Consider the following 13,355-nt stretch of genomic DNA (forward strand, 5'->3'; position numbering starts at 1 on the left):
ATAAATGGGGTTTTGTTTTGTTTTTCTCTCTTCTGCGAGAGGAGCTCAGTAAAGGTCCTCCTTTGTCCTGAAGAATGCTAAAGAGCAACAGAGACTGTTTAGAATCAATCATAGAACTGAGTTGGAAGGGACCTTTAAAAGACATCTTGTCCAACTCCCCTGCATGAACAGGGACACCAACAGTAGAACAGGTGCTCAGAGCTGCACCCAGCCTGACCTTGATGTCTCTGAGGATGGGTCTTCCACCACCTCTGGGCGACCTGTGCCAGTGCCTCATCACCCTTATTGCAAAATGTTTCTTCCTTATATCCAATCTTAATCTCCCCTCTTTTAAGTTTGAAACCATTTCCCCTTGTCCTCCCACCCTCCTGATAGGAGAGGTGTTCCATCCCTGGGGTCACTGCTGTAGCTCTCCTCTGCACATGCTCCAACAGGTCCATGTCTGTCCTGTCCTAAGGAGGATGGACTCCACATCTGGACAAAATACTCCAGGATATGGTTGGCTTTCTGGGCTTCAAGGGCACATTGCTGGCTTATGTCCAGTTAAACCACATAAACCACACAAATTTATAATATCTTCATAGCTTATCCAATTGTTGAAATTTAATTTATTTTACATATTTTGAAACTTATTTTAATTTTATGTAGTTTAATGTGTTGTAGCTCCAAGAATCCCCTTCTTGGACCTGCCTCTTGTATGCCCCAGCACACTTCTGCATAATTTAGCCCTTGTGCAAGTTCTTGTGCTTCAGGGAAGAAATCCCATCTCAATGCTGGGAGGAGAAGGTTGGGAGGTAGTGGGAGGGGGGCTTATAATCCTTAGAATGCAAAAATAACAATTTCTACTGTTTTGTTGCAGTTTCTTGATATACTGAAAAACCAGCACAAGAATATTTTAGTTTCTCAATTTTCATACTTGAAATGAAATGTCTATTCCCTATCCATATAGTTGTTGATCACCTCAAGAAGCTGTATGGCCTGAGCACTTCTGAGGTTATAAGAATCTACCAAAGGACTCTTGTGTATCCAAAGTAACTTAACAAATATTTGAAAGAGAAAAAGATTCCGAAGTTAAAGATGAGTATCTTAGAGGGAAATCGCATATGCAGTAATAGAAAATGTATACTACGGATTGAAAACTCAGTAATGTATGTTTTCTAAATGAATAATTTAATTTAAAAAATGACAGTGGAGATTCAGAATAATGATTTAACTCAGTCTTACTAATGATGAGACTTACCATCTTTGTAGTTTTTAACTCCAGCACAAGGAGCCTTGTAATATGAGAATTTTACTTGTTTAAGAAATGCCTTCCTCTAATGGAGAAGTCTTCAAAATGCGAAACATGTATTTGGAGAATATACTGAACGTGAAGGGAACAGGTTGATATTTTAAGAAACAGTAGTCTTTCAAATCAAAATCCCTCTTCTCTACATAAAGGGGTGGTTTATGTCATTTTAATGCTTGGTGTTTGTGATGATCAGTCTTCCTCACATAAAAGGGTGTGTGAACAGCATCAACTAATAGCACACATCTGTGATCCTCACTTTCAGTTTTATTTTATACCTAATGAGAGTTATCACTTAGCCAGTCTGAAATTAAATTAAATCTATGAACTAATTAAAAAATAAATAAAAAAATCCTGGAAGAACTGCAGACTGAAGATAAGGCTGGGAGTGCAGCATTCTGTTGTGATATAACGCATGGGAAAGCTGAGCCCCTTTGATAAATACCCTTGAGTCTTCACTTGGCATTGTGTTCCTTGAAAGATTGTGAGGAATGTGTGGCACATTTTTGCACAAGTGTTTCACCAGAGCTTCCAAACCAAGCACAAGCAGTCTGAGCTTCTGGAAGTGTTTGGCTGTGTTGTGGCCATGGTGGTTGGTTGTTGCTGGTGGTGGTGATGGTGCTGTATGTATGTTCTTGGTGGTGATTTTGTTGTTGTTACTCAGGACCCCTTATTTAAAATGCCACTCTGTAAAAAGATCTTCACATCTGAACAATAAATGCTGCTGACTGACCTCATAATCCCTCACTCTAATATTTCATTATGATATTCCTTTCTTATGTGTAATTTCACAAAGTGCTGTCTTGGCAAAGAAGGGAGTCTGTGAGAGTTTGTAAACAGAATCTGTGTGCGTGCTTGTCTGTATGTATATGCATGGAGCTAGATGGATGTATATGGATTTGTGTTACAAAATGCAATCATGTTGACCCTTTATCTACAGATTTCTTTTGAACTAGCAGCATTACTCCTCTAGAGACCATAGCAGTCAAATGAAGGACAATGTTTTGAGGGGACAGAAACCTTTTTTAGGAACTAGGTTAACCATAGTGAAGCTCTAAAAGAATTAAACCAATTATTCAACCTACGTCAATTTCTTCATATAGCCTCCCTTGAGAGCTTGCTGCCTGGAGTGCCTTCCAGCCCAAAGTTATCTGTTCCTTCCTCACTGTGGGTGGCGTGGGATCTTGTGGGGTCACCTGGGAGTAAGTCAAGGTCCCCAGAGTCACCTTGCAGAAGGTTGCTTCCCACCACGTGAGGCTAACTAACTACAAATCCCGCTGCAGGACAACAAATAGATAGCTCACCTCATGCAATGTGCAATGTCACTGCTTTAAGGTTGAAACCAAGTTCATGTTTATTTCTTTCAGTGCTTCATATTTAGAAATGAAGAGTGATTATCTGTAGTGGCGCACTAAATAAATTGCTTTTTTTCCTCTTCAGAAATGCTTTTCCCCTGGAGTATGCAGTGGCAATAGCAGTGAAAAACAGTCGCTATGCTTGTGTTCAGAGAATGTGCTCTCTCTTGTGGCCCTGCTCTTTCAGTGAACTTTTATCTTGCTAAAATGAATATTTTACGATTAAGAACACTTGGTCACATCTGGTACTTCTCGAAAATGGTTGCATTTCCAAGAATAGCATGCAAACATGAAACCAGAATCACAAGCAGATGTTTGCTAATATGGCCATAGATAACCTTTCAGCTTCACGCTTAATTTTCATGAATAACCATCTGTAAAGAATGCAGATTAATGGAGAGCAGAGATGATCTCTGTCAGTGTCAATATGTTAACTTTACTGTATTGCTGATATGGCAGTCGTTACTATAAAATAGCATTTCCTCACTGTATAAAATTGTCAGCTGCTGTTTTCAGAAAAGCGATGCTTCCTTGTTTTTCACTTTGTCATACTATTTTAGGGTTGTAAAAAAGCATTTTTAGCGTACAAGGTGGCTACTTGTGTCAACAAAACTGCTAATTGTGGCTTGATTCCTTAGCAAACTTTTTTTCCTTCCTCCCAGCTATCAACAGAGTCAAGATGTGGAACAGAGTGAACCTCTGGCTCTTTCTCCTTGTTAGCTTTCATGTAGCTCCTGTGTCAGAGCTGGTGTAAATGGGCTATTGTTCACTTGATTCCTGGCTTTGAACAACCATATTTAAACTTTTTTTAAAAATCCAAAATCTCAACATTTATCTATATCCAGGTCATTGCATTTTGCTTCTCTTTTTGTATTATTCCGCTGACTTATATTTGGTTTTGAGTAGCTCAGCTTACAGGTTTTGCAAATAGTTCACTGAAATATCTGCCCATGGCCAATGGGCTGGGAGACAAAGGCCTGGGCTGTGCTGTGTGCCGCACATTGCCTTACTATTGTGTCCTTGTCATGGTGGAACCTTAAACACTGAAAAAATGCCATAATAGGGAAGACACGACATGGGGTGATGTTGGAAGCGTCCCTTAAAACCTGTGGTTTTTGGTTACTCCAAGTGTGAGGTGCCCACCATCTGCTCTCTTTTGCAGTACCCACCAGACCCAGGTGTTAGCGTGGTTCTTGGCAGTGGTTTGAGACTTCAGAATGGGTGTGAATTTGAGAAATAAGTGGTAACAGAGATGAGTTTGGAGGATGATGTGCATTAGCAAATGTGCTTGCCCAGGAGAGGAGCCTTGCAGAGGAGAGGTGCAAAGTGCTGATGTAGTCAGTTCAGAAACTTCCAGATAGCTTGTCACTTGGTGAGAATATTGATGTTCTTCTGAAACAGAAACGCACATGAACAGAAAATCTGTATCCCAACATACACATTTGTAGACAATATGAAAGAACTGTTTGGAAAAATAGCACATCAATAAGAATTCTTTGGAGCCTTTCTCTCATTGTAGTTGAAATACCTTCAAAGAGAAGCTAACAATTAAAATACATTCAGAAGAAAAGTAGCCTTGTAGGCATTAGGAAAGGGGGTGGGTAGAAGCTTCATGTTAATAAAATATCCCAGCTAGAGTATTATTTTGCATTTCATGTTCTTTAGTTGGCTCCCTTGGTAACTTACAAATGGATAATAAAATTTACAATTATAGCTGATTAGATATTATGAGTTCTCAACAAAGTATGTTTATGTTCTGTATGCAATTATTGCAGAGTTGCTGGGCACAGTTCTGGTTGAATCTGAGCTATCTTTTGCATTCAAGCAATTTAATCTCTTCTGTTTTGTATGAGGAGAACATACTTCATTCTTCAAACTACAGCAATCGTCAGATAAAGAATTTTTTAAAATCAGTTTGTCACTTACGTAGAAAGCTAATCTAATTTAATGAAATAATAACTATGCAAAAGATTTTGATTGTGTCAAGTGTAGGCTGTATTCAAGTTTCAATAAGCAACGTTCTCAGTTTGGAAGCAATAATTCCAGCCACCCCCTATGGCTGCTGTTCCTCCTGGTTTGCTGACCTGTGCACCCTCATGCGTGTCAGCCATGTGAATCCCGGGCATGGTTCTGTGGGTTCTCTGGGCTCTTGTGTGGTTTGGTGTGGCTGTCAGGCAACGCGTTGCTGCACTGTATTGCAATGAAATAGAAACTAGCAGGTTCTGGAGTTCTGCATCTTGCTTTCTCTTTGGATAGCTCTCACTAATGCAGACAGTTATTTTTGTATATGGCAAACTCAGCATTCATTGTCACCTACTATTAAGCAGTGTTCTCAAGAATATATATATTTTTGTTTTAGAGTTTTGGAAGAAAATGTGCTGTAATTATCAACCTGCCAAACTTTGAATATGCACTATTGGCCTTAAGTTTAGGAAATGTGACTTTAACCGCAGTCAGATGTGGGTTAAAGGAATAATTTCATGTTTATAAATCAGATTTTGTTAGACTTGGAACCTTGGTAAGGCTTATTTTTTCCAGGCATAATCCCTGTGAACTTAAATTGCATTAATTGCAGAGTTAATGATTAAATTCATACATTCCAGTTTGTTGGGATTGTTCCTTTTGTCCTTCCTTCTTTTTTATGTAAAGGTCTTATTTAAAATCTTGAAACTTGGAGATAGATGTTGGTAAAATAAAGCTAAAAGATGCTAATATGAATGCCTGGAGTTCACTTTGGGCAAATGTCAACTCAGCACTGTGGCCAAACACTGAAGGGCAGCTGCTGTTGTAAAAGTCTGATCATCTGTTTGCTGACACCTGTTGTGGGATGTCACTACTGGGTTAAAAATATTTGATTTTGTGACTATTGCAATATTTTTGGTGTGTATAGCTGCTAAACTGCTCGTACTGCCAGCTTTAATTGCATTTTAACAAACAATTTTTTTGGTTAGTCAACCTTGATGATTGTTGTGTGCAGCGTTTAAAGCTGCGGCAATGCTGCAGCTGCCAGGAAGGATGTAACTGCTGCTTCTGAAAGGGGCTTTGTCACATGGACTCTAAAATCCTTTTTCCTGTTGTAGGTTTCCCAAAGGCACGGTGCTGCAATGCCCCGGAATGCCTCATGGCAGAGGTCCCCGGCCGCCTCGCTGGAGCGTGGCACTGCCCTGTAGGGAACTGGGTAAGTGTGACAGCTGTCTGCAACGTGGGCAGCACTGTCTTACACATATCATGTGGTCAGATGGGCCTTCCTGGTAGCTGGGACAGACTTGGTAATGTGGACTGCTTTGTCAGCCCCTTCTTGCTGTGCTCTCCTGGCTTAGTGTACTTTGGAAGAGTATCTGCTGGGTGGAGATGCACATGCACTTTCTTTTATTTCTTGTGTCCTTAAGAGAGATTCCTTCAGAGAGGTGGCTGTGCGGGGATTGAATGGGGAGGATATTGTGACTGAATTGGCAGGAGATGGATATGGTCACTAGGATGGTGAGTTGACCCTTTACCAAGTGCAAAACAGAAGTGGTGTGGTGGGGAAGGCAGTTTAGAAGAGGTGCATTTAGTACATGCTCTTGCTTCCCTCTCTTATAAAATGGCAAAGGTCTGGAACATCACTGCCTTCTCTGCCACCATCAGTGTTTATTTCCTTCACACATCTTGAGTCTCATCACATCTGCCACGTACTACTAAATAATTTTAGGTGATGCTACCTGTCTTGGAGTAATTACTTCCTATGTGATACGCCTGTTGAATTATTGCCTTTTTGCAAGTTAAAGGTGCAGTGGGTGGATAAAACCTCCTGTCTGGCCATGTAAGAAAGACACTTGGCCATTTTCTGTGCCTGATTAGGAATTGGGTTATTCTTTGTGGTTTTATCAGTGTATAGGTCAGTATATCTGTTAGAATGTCTTGCTGAACTACAGCAAATACTGCTTACAATTCCTGTCTTTGTGAATCAACCTTAACATTTGTGTGCCAGTGGTTGTTGGTTTATGGATGGTTATCAGCTTTTGTAACTGTGGACTTCTGGACCCAGATGCTTCTCCCAGTAGCCCTGGTAAGAAGCCTTTTGGGTCTATCGGGAATCTTTAGGAACTAATTCATCTGTACTATATGTCAGAGGGAAAGACAGTTGAAGTGCTGACTGGCATCTCATGACTTCTGTTAATTGCATATATGGGCAGGAAAGAGATATCTGAAGTAAAGAAATACTGTCTTTGATTTTCTACAGCTAAGAACAGACTGGCTGAATCCTCTTGGATAGCCTGGAGCCTGAATATGCCAGGCTGAGTTGAGAAGAAATTATACTGATTTATATAGATAACACAGGCTGATGCTGGGATGGTTCTTCAGATTTCTGGTTTAGGAAAATTGCAGATTACTGATGGATTGTTGCCCTTTGGATTTAATTTAGACTCTGACAAGAATGCATTTTCATACTTCAAATTCCCTGAGGCCAAATATTTGCGGTTTTGGTCTACTAATATGCTTTAGTAAGCATCAGCTAAACAAGGCAGTGACTGACAGCCATTGTCAGTGTCTGAGTTAATGGGAGAAGACGCTGCTGATACTGAAATTACCTATTCTCAGGAAGTGACCTTCCAAAGTCATGCTGTTAACCAGTTGTCCCTTCTTGTCCCAACTGATCAGCAACAGTCATTTAACTTCTGGTCATGTTCTGCTCAGGAAATTGTGTTCAGGACAAGAGGTTACTCTGCCTCCCTGGAGGGATTGACTTCCACTCACCTCTAAGCAGTGCAGTGCGACAGTTCTTGCTCTTCTTACCTTGAGGTCTGGTTTGCCGAGTTACCTTGTCACCAGGATTTTGGGGCCAAACCACTGCTGGTAGCCCAAGTGTTTGAAACTGTTTCTGTTCATCATGCTTTGCATTCATTATACTGGCTGCCTATAGATAGAGTTTAAATTCACCTCACTCTTATGGCTGCAGTTCTGAGGGCCAGGATCTGAGCCTGTGCCAGGCACCTTTGAATCTGAAGTGCTGCAATTTTTAGTTCTATTTTTTTTAGTAGATTTAGCATTTGCAAGTGGTCTCCTGTTTGAGGTTTTGCTATTAACTCAAGCTAGGAGCCAGCAAAGCTTTGAAGTGGTGTCTGGAAAGAGGATATCTCAGTCTCTCCCTTCAAATATGATTCACATCCCTCTAACACTGAGTATATATTTAAAGTGTATCTTTTTCAGAGAACTAAAACTCTCTCAACAGTTGATTGTGGACTTATTATTTAGACTAGGATGGTTTAATTCAGTAGAAATATGCCTCATAATTGCTTTTCATGCTGCTTTCATGTGTGAGCACCTTCCAGCATAGGTTTTTTAGGCTCAGTTGATTTCAATCCAGCCATTACTGGCATTCACTGGAGGCTGACTCTTGCATGTACTAGTAACTGGTTAAAACTAGCTTGGTAATACCAAACTAAAACATCATTATGGGCAACCTAATCTGAAAATGGAAATGTTTATCCTGGTGGAGTGAAGCTGCAGGTTCCAGCCTCTTCCCTACATGCCTGGATTCCCAGTGCTGTGTTGGAGCTTTTCCTCGTCTCCAGTGCAGCCCAGTGAATTTTATGAGCTGAAACAAGACCATTGCAATGGCTGTCGATCTGGGTAAGGGTTGCTGAACAACTCTGGCTGCCACGATACTGTTGTGTCTTCCCCCCTTATACTGTTCCCAGAGCTGTATTTGGAGAACCCTGTGAAAATGAGGAGATTGAAGGCAGTCTTGTGGTTGTTTATTGCTCTTTATTTTCATTAGCATTGCTGCTTCGGATGCACAGCACATATGTTTGGTTTGCTGCAATAGATGTATGCCTTAGGAAATTCTGCATGTTCAGAATGTGTTTTCACGTTTACTCCTGATTTTCAAATCCAGGTTTTTTGTTTGTTTGTTTTCCTAAAGGAAAAGAAAGTGCAGGTGTTTCTGGCTCACATGGTTATGTCTTGCTTCTGATTCTCCCTCTGAGTCTTTATTGTCACACCTGTTTTCTTTTGGTATCTTACTGCAAGTGCCCAACTTGGAAATGGGCTTTTCTTGACTTCTCGTAAAGGCATTTTCAACTTGCATTTCTATTTTTTTTAAATTTTGTATGCATAAGAAAAGCAGAAGTACCCAGTGTATGATTTTCATTTCCTGACATGAGTAAGTCAGAATTCTTTTGCTAAATATATTTGTCTTTGTCAGTATGTTGTTCTAAGAACTGTTTGCTCTTCTTGTTCTTTGCATGCATTCTGTAGGCTTTCTGCATTTCATTTTTGCTTTCACCTTTCTTTAAATTTAATCAAGAGAGAACATTTTGATAGTGTAGCACTTCTTTTATTTCTTCCTTCATTCCTTCCTTTCTGGGATGACTGTAAGCTTGGCTCATTCTGTGGTGGAATGCTTGTTTTGTGGGTGTTCACATGAGGTGATTATGCTGTATGGGAGGAACTGCATCCTGAACAAGTGATTAGTTTGTTCTTATCTGTACTCTGTTCATTACATAAGCAACACATGAAAATATGTGAACATAGTTGGTCAGTCTGGATTTCATCTCAGATCTGGCAAATCAAGGGTTTTGGCACTGAGAGCAAGTCTGTATTTCTGCAGCCATCCTCATATTTGTAAGTTAAATTTACAAAAATGATTCTTCTGAAAACTGCACATTCATAAGAGAGTCAAATGGTTTATTAGAAATAAGAACACAAAGATCCTTTTTTACCTAATTCGGTGTTTGTGATAAACATCAAGTAGTAGCTCTCAGATGTTCCTGGATCCTGAAATGCTGGATACAGCCTTGAAGAAGAATCCACATGTTCCTCCTTTCATTTTCTACCACTTACTGGTGCCTTAGTTCTACTACTGTAGCATCTTTTGGATGAAAATTTCTGTGAGAGCTACTCCAAAAGTAATGCCTCCTATTTTATTATGTTGGCCCACAATGTCAGAGGTGGATGTTGGTGGTATAGCAATAGAGTTGGAACCTTCCCATCAATATTCTGTTATATTTTTTTGCTGTGTGACAGATGGCAGCAGAGGGGCAGTCTGACAGAATGATGTCTGACATGAAAGTGTGTATGAAGCAAAGGTGTGAAACTGAATTCCTTCATGTAGAAAAAATTGTGCCTGATACTTGCACCAACCCAACTCACTGACACTTGCTGAGCGTTTCTGGAGACCAGACAGTGGATGTGAGCACAATGAAGTGGTGACGTGCATTTCAGCAGAGGCAGAAGTGATGTGAAGGACAAGCCACATTCTGGATGGCTATGCACAGTTGTTACACCACAAAATGAATAGTGTTTTGATCAGCTCATCTGAACAAATCAGCTAATAGTGGTGACTATGCTGAAAAATAACGTCTTGTAGCTGAGAATTTGCTTCATGAAATAGTGTCATGGTGCTCTTTGTATCTGTTGTAGTTTCTGTGGAAATAAAAAGGAGGCATTACTTTCACGGCTACCTACATATATGTCTATTTCAGTTGAGTACTTACATTTATTTTCTGTGAGATATTATTTCTACTCCCTCCTTCCCAAGTTGTCAAACTTTTTTCTTTCATTAAATCCCAATAAGGAGGCCAATTAACCCCCTCAGATTGTCTTCAGAGACTGGGCCAGCACTTGCTGAGCACTTGGCATGATCTGTGAAGTATTAGTAAAATAAAACTATGGTACCTTGTGGTGAGTCCCAGTGCATCACATTTATTCTTAAGCATTGAATCTATACCCATTTTCAAGGCAGGTTCATCTTGGTATAATCTCACCCAACTGGGTATTGATTTCTGCCATCTTGCCTAAAGTTGTTAATATGTTCTCTTCATTTTAACTCTCTTTATTTAGGAGGACTTACAGGGCCCTCTTTGGGAGACAGGAGTATTGCCAGTCCTCTGCTGAGATAGTGACTTGAGGAGCCTCTTGATTTCTTTATTCCTTGTCATTATCTGTAAAGCTTTCCTAGACTTTGACAACCTAATTTTTCCTTTCAGGATGTTTATGTTTGTCTAGAATGGGAGAGGATGAATTTTGGTCCTTTGTGAACTTAAAAGGAAGAACGACTAATTCTTCCACTGAGAACTGCTAAAGAATGCATACTTTTAGCAATGGGACATGTGACTGGGGAAACATATCTGACTTCTCCAATATCTGAAGCTTAAATCCATCTAGTTAATCTCAGAACATGGGGAAGGAACTCTCTACCATGACAGATTTCTTGTTGCTGTAGAGATGCGTTGTCTGTTCACGGTCCACCAGGTGACGATCAGTTGGTATCTTCTGGGGATATTGAATTCTGTGAGAGTCTGTCATCATCTCAGGTGGCCTGGTGGCCTCACGCTGATCTCGTTTATGTAATGTCAAAAGTCAGTTGTTTGATCTTGGGACCAACTTCTCACTTCTGTATTCTTCCACTGAAGTGTTTGTTCCTCTTTTGTCCAGCAGTATTTTCAGGAGAATGGGATGCATTGAGCTGTGCACAGCCTGTCCTCTACAGAGTGTTTTATTCCTAGCAAAACCTTGTTTTGTTCTTCCTGAAAGCTCCCTCTCTGTTTCGTGTCTGAACACCAGCTTCTCTGTGGATTTTCAGTTTGGTTGTGCTTTTACCTCCAAGCCTTTCAACTTCTTCTGAGACTGAAATATTCCTGCTGCTTTTTGTCTATCAGGAGGGCCAAGGGACTTGCTGGAAAGCTGCTAATGCATTTCCCATTACTGTCCTCAGCCTAGGTGGTGTCAGTTAATATCCATAGATCATTGGGATTTTTGTTGCAGCTTCCTTCCATTTCTGCCATGAACTGTGCTACTGTTGATTAACATAGAGATTATTTGCCATTTGACAGTTAGGGGGAGGCATTATTTATTAACTTTTGTCTTTTAAGTGTTTGGTGAGGGACAAGTATGCAGGGCTGTCTAGTACTAGTTGCATACAAGAGAGCATATGGGGGGACAGCGCAAAGACCAGACAGCATGCTATAAAATGTAGCAGGTAGCGGTAGCTTGAGGGTGTTTCTTTTTAAAGTACACCTTTATGTATACCAGCATTCATAGAATCATTGAGGTTGGAAAAGACCACTAAGATTACCTAGTCCAATCATCTCCACTGTACATACTAACCATGTCCCTCAGTGCCACACAGACATGTTTCTTAACACCTCCAGAAGCCAACTCAGTTGGCAGCCTGTGCCAATGCATTACCACTCTTTCTGAGAAGAATTTTTTCCTAATATCCAACCAGTATCCAATAACCACTATCTAATTCCAAGAGAAAAAAGATTCAGTGCAGGGATTTTGATGGTGAGATTGAAAATCTTGGGAAAATGTAAAAACAGGTAAGTTTGCAAAACCAGTGTGACTACAGGAGAAATATCCTCAGTACAAAGATTCCCTATGGTCCACTCTTTCTCTGTTGAATTAATCAAGAGTTATAAAGAATGCACAAAATGTAGTCATAGCTGCAGAGCACAAAGAAATGGATGTGAATGTTGAACAATAATCACTGTGCTAGAAAATATTTCTGAAATAGTATGTGCTTTTTCTGTGGTGGTTTTTTTTTTTTTTTTTTTTTTTGTTTCTTTAGTTTTCAATAACACTAAATCCAGGTAGTTTTCAAAGCCTAAATCAGCAAGTGGAACACGCTGAATTTGAGGTGTAGAAGGTTATATTTATGGTTGGAGGAAGCTTGTAGGGACTTTGTCTTGAAAATTATTTTTAACAGGATGAAAAATGCTCCAATTATCTGTTGCTCTTTCTTGTCTATATAATAAAGGAATGAAAGATCACAAACTAGTAAATGAGAGGAAAAAATGGGAGTAACATCAGGAAATAGATCAAGAGCAGTGCTATGGGAAGAGCAAATTAGAACAGCTGTTTTTGGTTTTTCTGGGAAATCAAGAAGAAGAGAAAAAAGGATAGATTTTTCTTGGATTGCACTTCTCTTTCTGGTCTAAGGCTTTCCCCACCCCTTGGACTTTCTGCTTTTCTCGGTTGTTTTTTCCTCCTTTTCTTGAAACAGTTGCTTCATTGAGAACTAGACTGGAACCTACAAAGGCTCTATAGTGAAAGAAGAATAAAGGACAGAAGTTACAAATGTTGTTGATCTGGGCTGGATTTGCCTGTAGTTCTTGTTCCTTTGCGGTGCAGCCATGCTCTTGGAAGCAAAATAAGGCTGAGGGCCACATGGCAGTGTAGGTGGCAACGGGCCCCAAATCCCACAGCCCTTTGTGATGCACAGCCCTGCTTTCTGAGGTACACTGAAGGGTGCCTGTGGCTCGTGGGTGTATGATTTATGGCCTGTGAACCAAGGTTGGCCTGCTTGGCAGCACCACACTACTGTGGGCTTTTACTACATATTTGTGGTATTTTGGAAGTTTATTTGCTATTACAAGCTTGTCACTCCAAGAAGAGTATAAATACGAAATAAAAACAGTAAGGTTTTTAAATGCAAGAGAATTTGAGCAAAAGTATAAATCTGTCTACCAGCTTTCAAAGTTTTTATTTTTAAATATAAAGAGCTAGTAGCCCATTGTTATTTGTGTGAGCTTTTCAGAAGTGTTCTGCTTCTGCAAACACCAGACTTCAAGAACTAAGGCTTTGAAAGAGCCAGATGATATTGTGAGACTCGAGGGGAAAAGATATGATGCTGATAGCACTGCAGATAGCTCCTTCAAGTAGTCCCTCAGCTTCCACAACCCTTTATTCTGGGACATGAAAGAGAAACTTGAGCCAGCACAGAGTTA

The 13,355-nt window shown here is 40.1% G+C and overlaps 1 protein-coding gene across 1 annotated transcript in view; it reads left to right on the forward strand.

Annotated features, from left to right (window-relative positions):
* The first annotated feature begins 5,804 nt into the window (after positions 1–5,804).
* The window catches only part of KIAA1217 (KIAA1217 ortholog), a 328,197-nt gene continuing 320,646 nt past the window's right edge, over positions 5,805–13,355 (forward strand). The window contains exon 1 of the mRNA XM_042816479.1: positions 5,805–5,821. The gene's annotated coding sequence lies outside the window, so the exon portion shown is untranslated. The remainder of the gene's footprint in view (positions 5,822–13,355) is intronic.

This window comes from Centrocercus urophasianus, unplaced genomic scaffold (assembly GCF_019232065.1).
Source record: "Centrocercus urophasianus isolate 14NV4802_14NV808 unplaced genomic scaffold, USGS_Curo_1.0 seq_16, whole genome shotgun sequence".
NCBI classification, from domain to species: Eukaryota; Metazoa; Chordata; class Aves; order Galliformes; family Phasianidae; genus Centrocercus; species Centrocercus urophasianus.